Raw genomic sequence first — 10948 nt, 5'->3', positions numbered from 1 at the left:
TGTATCTTTTCTTTAACTTGTTACATTGTTCTTTTCTTTTTTGTTTTAACTTTATGTATTAATTTTGTTGTTATGATGTTCTTTTATTTTCTTTATTTTGTTTTCCGTTTACTTGTTATTAAGTTACTGGTCACTCAGCTACGGCAAAGCTCCTTGTATAGAACTTTGCCACATTACCGTCCCCGCCACGAGGAGGCGGACCAAATATACTATTTATCTACCACTTTAACTTCCTAATTTGTTTTTCCTATGTGTTAGCATTTGTTCCGTTAGTTCAGTAAAATGAGAAAAAGTTTCTTTATTTTCAATCAACTTGTTGTATTCGTCTGTTTCTTGTACTTGTCTGATTATTTCAATTATTTTATTGTTTTCTCTTATATCGTCATATTCGTAACAGTCAAAAAGGATGTGTTGTAGATTTTCCGATATTCCCTCATACTGACAAAAATTTCATATCGGTGATTCTGTTAATTTAAACTGAAATAGTTTTGAGTTGAACGGTCCATGTTCTGTTAGCATGTACGTGCAGTTTCTACTTGGATAAAACCATTGATTTTCTATAGTAAAATTTACCTTTGGAATAAACTTATTTGTGATTCTTCCTTTTTGCTCCGTGTTCCATCTCTCTTGCCATATACCAAGAACTAACTTATAAATGCTCTTTTTTTCTTTTTCGATTTCTGAATCAAACATTTCATGTATATTAATTGGAGTCTCGTAAATGTCACATTTTATTATTTTCTTCCCTAATAGCAATCTACAGCAAGATTATTGCAAATCTTGCAGCAGATTCTTGCCAGATTCTGCCAGCAGACAGATAGGGTCTGTTTCCTCATTCTGCTCATGATCTTTCGGGAGATTCTGCAGGCAGATTCTTGCAAAAAACTTGCACGGATCTGCCGCAAATCTTGCAGCAGTCTTTCGCCAAAATTATACCTTATTGTAAGATACTTACAGCAGATTTTCAGCAGACTGGTGCAAGATTCTGGAAGCACCTTCTTGCAAGAAACTTGCACGAATCTGTCGCAAATCTTGCAATTTCGGTTAAAATAAAATCAGAAATGTTTAATTAATATTTTTTATATACTTATATATATATATATTGTTGCACCCGCGGAATGATATTTCGCACACGTCAATGAAACTTGCGGAAATTAAAATAACACAACAACACTTTAACAGAACAAGGAACAACTTTAATAAAAACTGTAAAATACAATGAATAGCCGGAAATACGATTTAAAAATCAGAGCCGTTGCACACGTCCGCCCGAGCAGACAGCTCCCAAAAATCTGACGTCTCACAGTTTATTTACAAACTGTCATAGAGACGTTTAAACAATATTACCATGGAGACATTATTTATAACATTTTAAAGTTGCTAAGAAACAGCTTTTCAAACCGTTGAATGACCGATCGATAATATCGATCGGTCTCTCAGCTGACTGCACGCAGCATCAGCGACGAAAAAGCCTGTGCGCAACAATATATATATATAAGTATATAAGAAATATTAATTAATTAAACATTTCTGATCCATTTTAACCGAAATTATCAGTTTATAGGAATGTAAAAATCCAAATTTTATAGTAATGGGACATTAATAAGAAACTGTTAATTAACAAAACGTTTTATTTGTGATTATTTGGTCTGATTTGACTTAGAAAATAATATAATAATAATAAGAGACATATACAGGGTGTCCCAAAGTTCGCGGTCCAACCGTCGTGTACAGATAGAGCGGGTCAAACTAAATAAGTAAGTCCTTTACCACTTTGCGAAATTTTCAATAATTAGAAAATAATAAAGATCCGCCAATCCGCGCAAGTATTACCCAAGCGCCAAGCGCGCGGCGAGTAGGACTCACCCAGCATAGCATAATACAAAGCGCGGCAGAGCGGTGGGAGGGACGCTCTCTTGGCTAGCTATGCACACTACACACGAGCGGCGCGTGACATAGAGATTCACGCCGAATTATTTTAATTTCAATCTCTCTCTCCCACCCTCTCCTCTCTCTCCCCCCCTTTCTCTCTCTCTCTCTCTCTCTCTCTCTCTCTCTCTCTCTCTCCCCCCCCCCTCCCACTCTCACTCTCTTTCTCACAAAATATGCTATCGTTTCTACACCACCTTGCGGTAGATAGCATAGCGCATTTTTTTTAAAGTGGTATCCCCAATAGGTCTAATCCACTCTTACATTTTAATGTAAGAATTGTTTGGAGTGCCTTCCTCGTTCTCGTAAACAGAGTTCGGCTCTTCGAATAATATTGCGCGTTGCAGATAACGCCATTTCTGGCGTGATGGTATTAAAAGCTGCGACGATTGCTTCTCGTGCTTCAGCTTCTGTACCATCACGCGTGTGCTCGATTAAATTTTTAATGTGGCCTCATACAAAATAATCTAGCACATTCAGATCTGGCGATCGCGCCGGCCAGATAATTGGGCCACCTCGACCCATCCACCTGTCCAGATAATGCGCGTTTAAAAATTCGCGTACTGGACGCGCAAAATGTGCAGGAGCCCCATTGTGTTGATAAATAAGTTCCCTTCTTCCCTGAAGAGGAATATCTTCGAGTAAAAGAGGTAACTTATTTTAAAGAAACTCTAAATAATTATCTCCATTTAAACGGGGCGGCAGAAAATAAGGACCGATCTAAAAAAACGTCAAATAAAATTATTAATTTGAAACCGTGTGAGCTTTTTCGGGCGCGGTATAGCTCGCCGGAATCCAGGTTTGGTCGGTTGGGGGTGTCAAAGAATGTACGCGTTTGGTTGATAATAAATTAGAGAAACGTATTTATTCAATTAAATATGTGGATGACTGTGTGTGTACATGCGATGTATGATTGCGAGGCAAAAGAATATACAAGCGATGGCGAAATGATTATTAAGCAACGGCTGACTAATTATTTGAGCAGCGTGAAATAAATATAAAAGTATCTGTGAAATCAGTATAGCAACGGTGAAATAAGTAACAAAGTATCGGTGCGATCGGTAGAATGACCACGGTGAAATAATTATTTAGCAACGGCAAAATAATTCTTGAAGCGGCGTGAAATAAGTTTTACAAGTAGCGTGAAATAAGTATAAGGCGACGGTGAAATAATTTGAGAGCGACGGCGAAACAATTATTTAAGCGGAAGAAATATATGTAAAGGCAACGGTGAAGCCACGATAAGGCGACGGTGAAATAATTATTGAAAGCGAACGTCAAAATAATTATTTATGCGATATAATAAAGTCTGACGTGAGGCGTCCTGGTGCGGTCGGCGAGAGCGCAAGCGCGGGCGATCGTGTCGCAACGGTTGGTACAACGCAACGCTCGTCGGTGAGTGCGTTCGTAGAGTGTCGCGAGTCCGATCGGTCATAAATCGATGCGGACTATTCGGTGGCGCGGATTGGTCGACGCAGTTTGCCCGCCGAATGAATTCTGCGGATGAATCCCGGTGCGCGGTAACGCGATATAAGGAATTAGGCTGCCGATTACGCTCGGCGGGAGTACAAGGACGCTCGTACGAAGGCGAGAGTAGAATGGCAATCCGGCTTGGTGTACGAGAATGCCCGCAATACGAAGATCGGTGCCTAGAGGAGCCAAGTACGCTCGGCGAGTATACGAATATACTCGTATGCAGGAGCAAGAATACCGAGGACGCTCGGCGGTACACGAGGATACTCGTGTGCTGGAAAAGGCATAGAATCCGAGTACGCTCGGTCGGACTACGAGAACGCTCGTAGAGTGATGTTCGCTGTCTAGCAGCGAACGGGATCTGGTGAGAAGATGTACAGCCGGGCCTCTTTTATGCCCGGCTGGCAGCCGATTGAACTCGAATCGGCAAGCATCGGCGGTTTCGGCGGCAGGCCCCCCACAAAACGGAATTTCGGAACGGTCGGGTGTGGGGGGTTTTCGGCGATTGACCGCCGTTGTTTTGACAAGAGTTTTATCGGCGCTCGATGCGCCCTTGGTGGGCTACGGACGATGGACGGTCCGTAGCAGCTTGCGGGCTACACCGTTACAAATTAATTAATTAATTAATTTTTTTTATCTCACTGACAAATTTATTACTTACAATTTGATCTTGTGTTATTCCTACCCACACGTTTATCGTCCATTGATACTGGAATACATGCTGGCGAATGGCGTGCGGATTTTCTTCTGCCCATAATAAATAATTTAATAATTAAACGAACTTACCGTGAAGTTCGATTATAATTATGCTGTCTCGTCCGGATGGATATAATTGTAGTAGCGTTCCGCTGTGCTATCCTCAACAGATTTTGAAGCCAGATTAAACAAACGCGCAGCCTGCCTGCACGCAGGCCGCGCCCTACTATCGCCACGGCCATCATTAGTTAAAAGGTAACAAATCTGGCAAAAATGGTATAGAACAAAAAGAAAGGGGGGAGGGATACTCCATCCGGACGAGACAGCATAATTATAATCGAACTTCACGGTAAGTTCGTTTGATTATTAAATTACGCCAGGTCTCGTCCGGATGGATATAATTGTAGATATTCAAAGCACAGATTTGTTGAAGATTCCGTACGGTACAACATAAAACGTTGTCTATTTGGATTATACATTTGATTATGTAGGAAAAGAAATGAATCTGAAAATCTATATGTAAAGGTTGTTTTTATAAAAAATCTTAAGTACTATTTAAGACTGTATCCTGAAAAGACGCGCCCCTAATCAGCGGACGATTATAGAAACGGGCAAAGACATTTGAGGAACTGCTCCAGCCAGCAGTACGCCTGATCTCGTCCAAACTAACACCTCTACTAGCAGCGAGAGAAGTTGAAGCGTGACGAGTAGAGTGTGTAGAGAAGATCCTAGTATTAATTCCAGCTGAGCCAAGCACCTCCTTAACCCAGCGAGCTAATGTCTGAGCTGCCACCGGCCTATGCGGGGCCCGAAGAGAAATAAAAAGAGGTGAACAGCTTTTGCTGCGCAAGATGGATGTGAATTGTAAATAAAACTTTAATAAAGAGAAAAGACAGAGCTCTGGCTTACTTTGAAAGGGCTTGAACGAGAGCAAGGGCTGATCTCTGCCGATTCCCGAGGTTTTTAAACGCGAAGGAATTCTAATGATTAAGGAATCCGCAAATTGAATATTAGAGATCTGGATGGCTGCGAGCGCCTGCATCCTCTGCGCGGTAGTAAGAGCAAGGAGTGTGATGAGCTTTTTTGACAAGCATTCTAGCGAGAGGTTTTCATGAAATAGGGAGGCCAGATGGTTAAGAACTGGAGCTGGGTCCCATACGTAGTCGTAACGGGGGCGTTGAGGCTTCAAAGCCGCAACTCCTCGAAAGAATCTCTTAACGAGAGGGTGAGAACCTACTTCATTCGTCGAAACCAGCGATATAGCAGAACGGTGTGAGTTTAGGGTGGCGTAAAAGCGCACCCCTACAAACTGGGACGATAAAAAGTCCAAGAAGGCGGGCATTGACAGAGTAAAGTAGTTGATGTCCTTTTCTCTGCAGAAATTCCACCATAGCTTGATAGGTTTCGCATATTGGGCTATAGTGGCCTCGGAGAGAGAAGCGAGCATTGTAGCTACTGCTTGGGATAGAGTTCCCCTGTAGACAAAGGTTTGCCGGATAACCTCGCGGCAACCAGGGTAATCCTGTCCCAAGCTGGGTGAAACCATGATGTAAGAATATAAGGTGTATCATTCTTGAGATGCGCAGAGAACGAAAATGAGACCCGCTTTTCGACCAATCAGTGAGTTGCCCCAAATGCGAAAAGGAACATGTCTGTTTCCGTAGTTACGGTAAACGGATTTAAATACAGTCATGCCATCGTGTTGTATAAAGGACTGTAAAAGTCGTACATATAAAAGTGATAGCAACGGAATAACATTTTTTAGATTCCCGAAAGATGTTAGCAATCGAAAACAGTGGCTTGATGCCACTGAAAATGAACGACATGATAATTTCAATGCTGATTTAGGTTAGTTCCTATAATTGATTGATTTGTAAATACATGATATCATTTATATCATTTATTTATTTATATATTTATATATATTGTGGCGGCTCACCGCCACACCGCTGCACTGACGCGGCATAATACGCCGCGGCGCCGCTACGCGCCGCAGGCCTTCTACCGAGTTATGAGCTTGCGGAGACACCGCCAGGTTGCGCAGGCGGTGAAGAGCTTTCTCGCGATCAAGCTTCGATCGAAGAGATATAAAAGAGCTGCTCCGCAGATCTTTTCTCACTCACTCGCTTCAAGGCGAGCTCTCTCCAAGGGCCCTTGATCTGAGTCGTACTCTGCTTTAGCAGAATTTAACCAGAGGCATATTGTCTCGCAGTTTTTCTCACGCTGCCTTGCAAGGCACGTAAAAGGAAAACAGAGTCCCAGCATCGGCCGCACATTTCAACCAAGCGGCCCGCGGATACTCCAGTTTCGCCGTCACCTCCTCAGTCTCTAGCTTGGAAGCTAATTCCACTAGAGTTCTGCATCCGGTTGACTCGGCCACCAAGGGACACTCTAGTACCAGGCGACGTACGAATTCAGAGACCTCTCTCTCCTCGATACACGGAGCAATCCGTAATACCGAGAGCCGAGACGGTTGCAGTTACCAGCACACCTGAGACTCGTTCCGTGGCTATACAAACTTCGCCGCCCAGAGCCTGCTCAGAGAGCAGTTGTCAGACGGAAGACCACTTCCCGAACGGAGTTCCACCGACGCCGGGAAAGGGGCTACAACGAGCAGATTCAATTGAACCGTCCTTTTTAGGACCCGTTCAATATACTAAGACGCGGCCGGTAATTTCTTACCGCGCCCGTCAATTTTTCTTTTAATTCTCGGTCTTACACTTTTACCGAGAAAGCGCCTCTGGCGCAATCAATTAATTCAAACACAACTTGTACATATACTCTCATTCTCTGACGAGAAAAATAAATTATATTTTTCTAACACAAAATTGGTTTCATAACTTTCAACCAAGTCGAACACAATCTATTGAGCAATACGCCTATATATATAATATATATATAATTTATACATGTTACAATATAAAAATATTATGATGAACTTTTAGCAAGAATATGCAGTAACCATTTGATTCAAATCATTTCGTTATGACATTTACAAAACCGAGATCAAAAAATACACCGGCTAAAGAATTACGACGTTTAAAAAAGGATGCTGTTCCTTGCAAGATGTTAAGATTAAATGCAGAAGAAAAAAGAAAGGAAGTCTCACAAAAGAAAAAAAGCATTGGAAGCAACAAGCATATTAAAGTAAATAACGTACTGTAAGTATTTTACACATTTTTTTAATATGTTGATAATTTTACATATACACGTGGATATAAATAAATAAGTAAATAAATGAATAAATAAATGGTTTTATATTATTTCAGAACAGTGATTGGTATACCTACATATACGCAACTTGTGCAATATGCAAAAGAAAAACAGCATTTATCTAATGTAAAAACTGTACCAAAAATAGAAACTGTCCGAAGTGTGGAAAAAGGAGCTGCACAAAGTCAGGAAGTGATTATAGAAGATATGGAGACAGAAACTGTCCGAAATATGGAAACAGGAGCTGCACAAAGTCAGGAAGAGATGGATGCATATCTAGGATGCACCACGTGGAGGTATCTGCTCATTCCTTTTTTAAAACTTTTTTATTACTCTTTTACATTGTCAAAAATTATGAAGTAAATAATGATTATTCTGATTATAAGCATTTTCCTAACGTATGTATGTTTATATATATCATATGTTAAAGAAAATTCGGAGTAGAATTTCCTTTTAAGTGCAGCTTTGCTACACATTCAAACTGTTACGCCGTCATACGGTGAGACCGCGGCACGCGCGGTTCACGTGAGCGACTTGAGTGCTGATGTGCGTGTGCTCTCGAAAACGGAGTAAGCGAGGACCACGTTGTCGTGTTAAACTCATATGTAATAATTATTACGTGTTTGTGTTTAATTGTTAATTCTTGTTTAATAGTCAATCCTAATTTAATAGAAACCAGTGGATGAGACACGTGGAATCATTCAGGATTGTGTAGGAAAGAGCATTGCTTTCGATTCTTGTTTTATAGGTTAGGAGTTATGAAAATCTGTATGATTGTTTATCGTATCCAGTACTGTTACTAATAAAATCTTGTTTTATAGGCATCGAACGGCTATATTTCTTTTCACGATTCTGGAATCGACGAGAGTTGATAAACACTCTTACACATATAAAAATATTTCTTGTTTTACAGAAACAAAGAAGTTAGCAAAAATAATATCTCAAGAAAAACATTAATGACACAACTTCGAAGCTCTGAGGAAACAAAGCAAGAATTATTGAAAGAAAATAAAGCATTAAGTACGCAAGTAGCACAGTTGCAAGCTGAAGTATCAAAATTGAAGAATAATAATCAGAAGGAAGCCGAAGCAATAGTTAACAACATTTTATGTAAAGTATTCACACCAGGTCAAATTTCAATGTTAATATCATCAAGTAGTCGCGTGCAATGGTCATCAGAAGACATAATGTCTGCTATTTCACTACGGGCGTTAAGTCCGAAAGCATATAAATATTTGCGAAACGTTAAAAAGATACCATTGCCATGTCTAACTATTTTACACAATTGGGTATCAAGCTTTAACGTGTTTCCTGAACTTTTAAAAGAGGTTCTCAATATTATGTCAATTAAAGGACGCAATCTTTCAACAGTAGAGAAATTAACTGTGCTTACATTTGATGATGTATATGTTTCGAATAAGTTAGACATAGATCGAAAGCAACAAAAAGTATATGGATCACATAAAACTTGCTTGTTTATCATGGCTCGGGGTTTATTTAATAATTGGAGTCAACCAATTTATTATAATTTTGATACACCAATGTCCCGAGATATATTGTTTACTGTCGTACAACATTTATACGATATAAATTATATTGTTACGGCTGTCACAAGTGATATGGGTCCAACTAACATGAAGTTGTGGAAAACTTTACACATCGGAGTTGATTATCCTAATCAATCAAAGGACAAAACCATAACAACAGACATCGAAAAAAAATGTTTTATTGTACATCCTGCAAACGAATCTTTAAAAATATTTTTTTATGCTGATTTTCCACATCTAATAAAATTAGCAAGAAACAATTTACTTGACTCTGGATTTACAACTAAAGGGATCCTAGTAGACAAAACATGCTTAGAACTACTATTAAAATTAAATAACAATGATTTGAAAATATGTCATAAATTGAGCCTTGCTCACCTTGATGTGAAAGAGACGCGACGACAAAACGTAAAACTAGCAGCACAGATTTTTTCAAACACAAATGCAGCAGCAATTAAATGGTGTGGAGAAAATGGTTTTCTTGGCAATACACAATGGAAAAATACATCCGACTTATTACAACTTTTCAATGATTGGTTTGATATCTTTAATAGCTCATTAAAATATCACAAATCTAACATATCAAATGCCTATGGCATCAATATCGAAGAACAAAATAAGATTATTAATAATATAACTGAGCTTATGATAGAAATGCGAGTAGGACAACGAAAAAGTCTATTGCAATTTCAGAAAGGAATTTTGTTATGCAACAAATCGTTGCCAGAAATGTTTGCATATTTAAAAAATCAGTATTCTTCTGAAATTTTTGATGTAAAATACATACTAACAAGAAGGCTAAATCAAGATATCCTTGAACATTTCTTTTCATACATAAGATCCATGGGAAGTGGATATGATCATCCTACGCCTGTTGAAATAAAAAATCGTTTAAAATGGTATATTCTTGGGAAACATTCGGAACATGTACTTTCTGAATAGATGAATACTGAAATACTGAATATGAACAAACAAATATCGAAGAGGATAATACTTGTAACTCATTCATTACTATGACCGATGTACGTAGATCAGACTCTATTTATCCAGCAAACCGATTGTCTGAGGAAGAAGAGGAGATATGTTTCTGAATATTCCACAAGTTTCGGACAAAATAGCAATAACATAATAGCAAAAATAGTTGAACATAGCGAATCAGAAGAAACTGCAGAAGGTATGCAGACAAATTGAAACTTTGTCTCTAAATCATTCGTATAACTTTTTATTGGTAATATTTAAAAAATATTAAATTTATAGTTAATATTAATTTACGATTGGCTGGGACATATTTTACCAATACGTCTGTTCGTGTTGCTTCCACCTTTTGCATTCAACATCTTTGCTTTCTCTTTCTTCATTACTTGAATATACATATATTTATCTTGTTTCAAGTGCGTAAAGAATTTTTGGAATTTCGAACAATACGAATAGATCTAATATATTAATTATTTCAGTTACTTATTCCACTTCCTTATTTCAGTTGTTTATCTAATTATATTCTATTCTAATTCTAATTCTATTCTATTCTAATTCTATTCTATTCTATCTCTTATTCTAATTATTTCAGTGCATGATTTAAGTAACTATGAACCTAGCTATGAAGAATTAAAATTAACTGATGATTTTGAACAAGCCGTTAATCAAGAAACAATAAAATATAATGCTGCCTTATATATTACTGGTTATGTAGCACATAAATTTCGAAATCGCTATAATAACTTGGGAATTCCAACAAAAGATTTACCTAATATATCTAATGATTGGATATGTACAATTTCCAGAGGAAATCTCATGTATCCTTTAAAACATTTTTTACGAGCAGCACAAATTATGGAAGAGGAATTCATAAAATTTCATGCTAATTCTTTTAGTAAAGAAGATAAGATCTTTGATAAATTAACCAATATTGTATTAAAAAGAATAAATAATACTTTTCCTAAAGAGGTAATTGCATGTCTCGTGCGTACGCGGACATATATAAGACTTCGAAATATTAATAAAAATATTGTGGAAAATAATATACTCAAGAAAAAATCTAAAAAACTCTATAACATCTGTAATAAAGAAAATGTAAACAATAACAAAATGTA

General features: G+C 38.2%; 1 pseudogene; it reads left to right on the top strand.

Annotated features, from left to right (window-relative positions):
- Positions 1–5785: 5785 nt before the first annotated feature.
- On the top strand, positions 5786–10437 carry LOC136998947 (uncharacterized; annotated as a pseudogene).
- The last annotated feature ends 511 nt before the right edge of the window (positions 10438–10948 follow it).

Source organism: Linepithema humile, chromosome 3 (genome assembly GCF_040581485.1).
Source record: "Linepithema humile isolate Giens D197 chromosome 3, Lhum_UNIL_v1.0, whole genome shotgun sequence".
Taxonomy (NCBI): Eukaryota; Metazoa; Arthropoda; class Insecta; order Hymenoptera; family Formicidae; genus Linepithema; species Linepithema humile.
The sequence above is the reverse complement of the archived record's forward strand: the minus strand, read 5'-3'. Positions and strand labels throughout refer to the sequence as shown.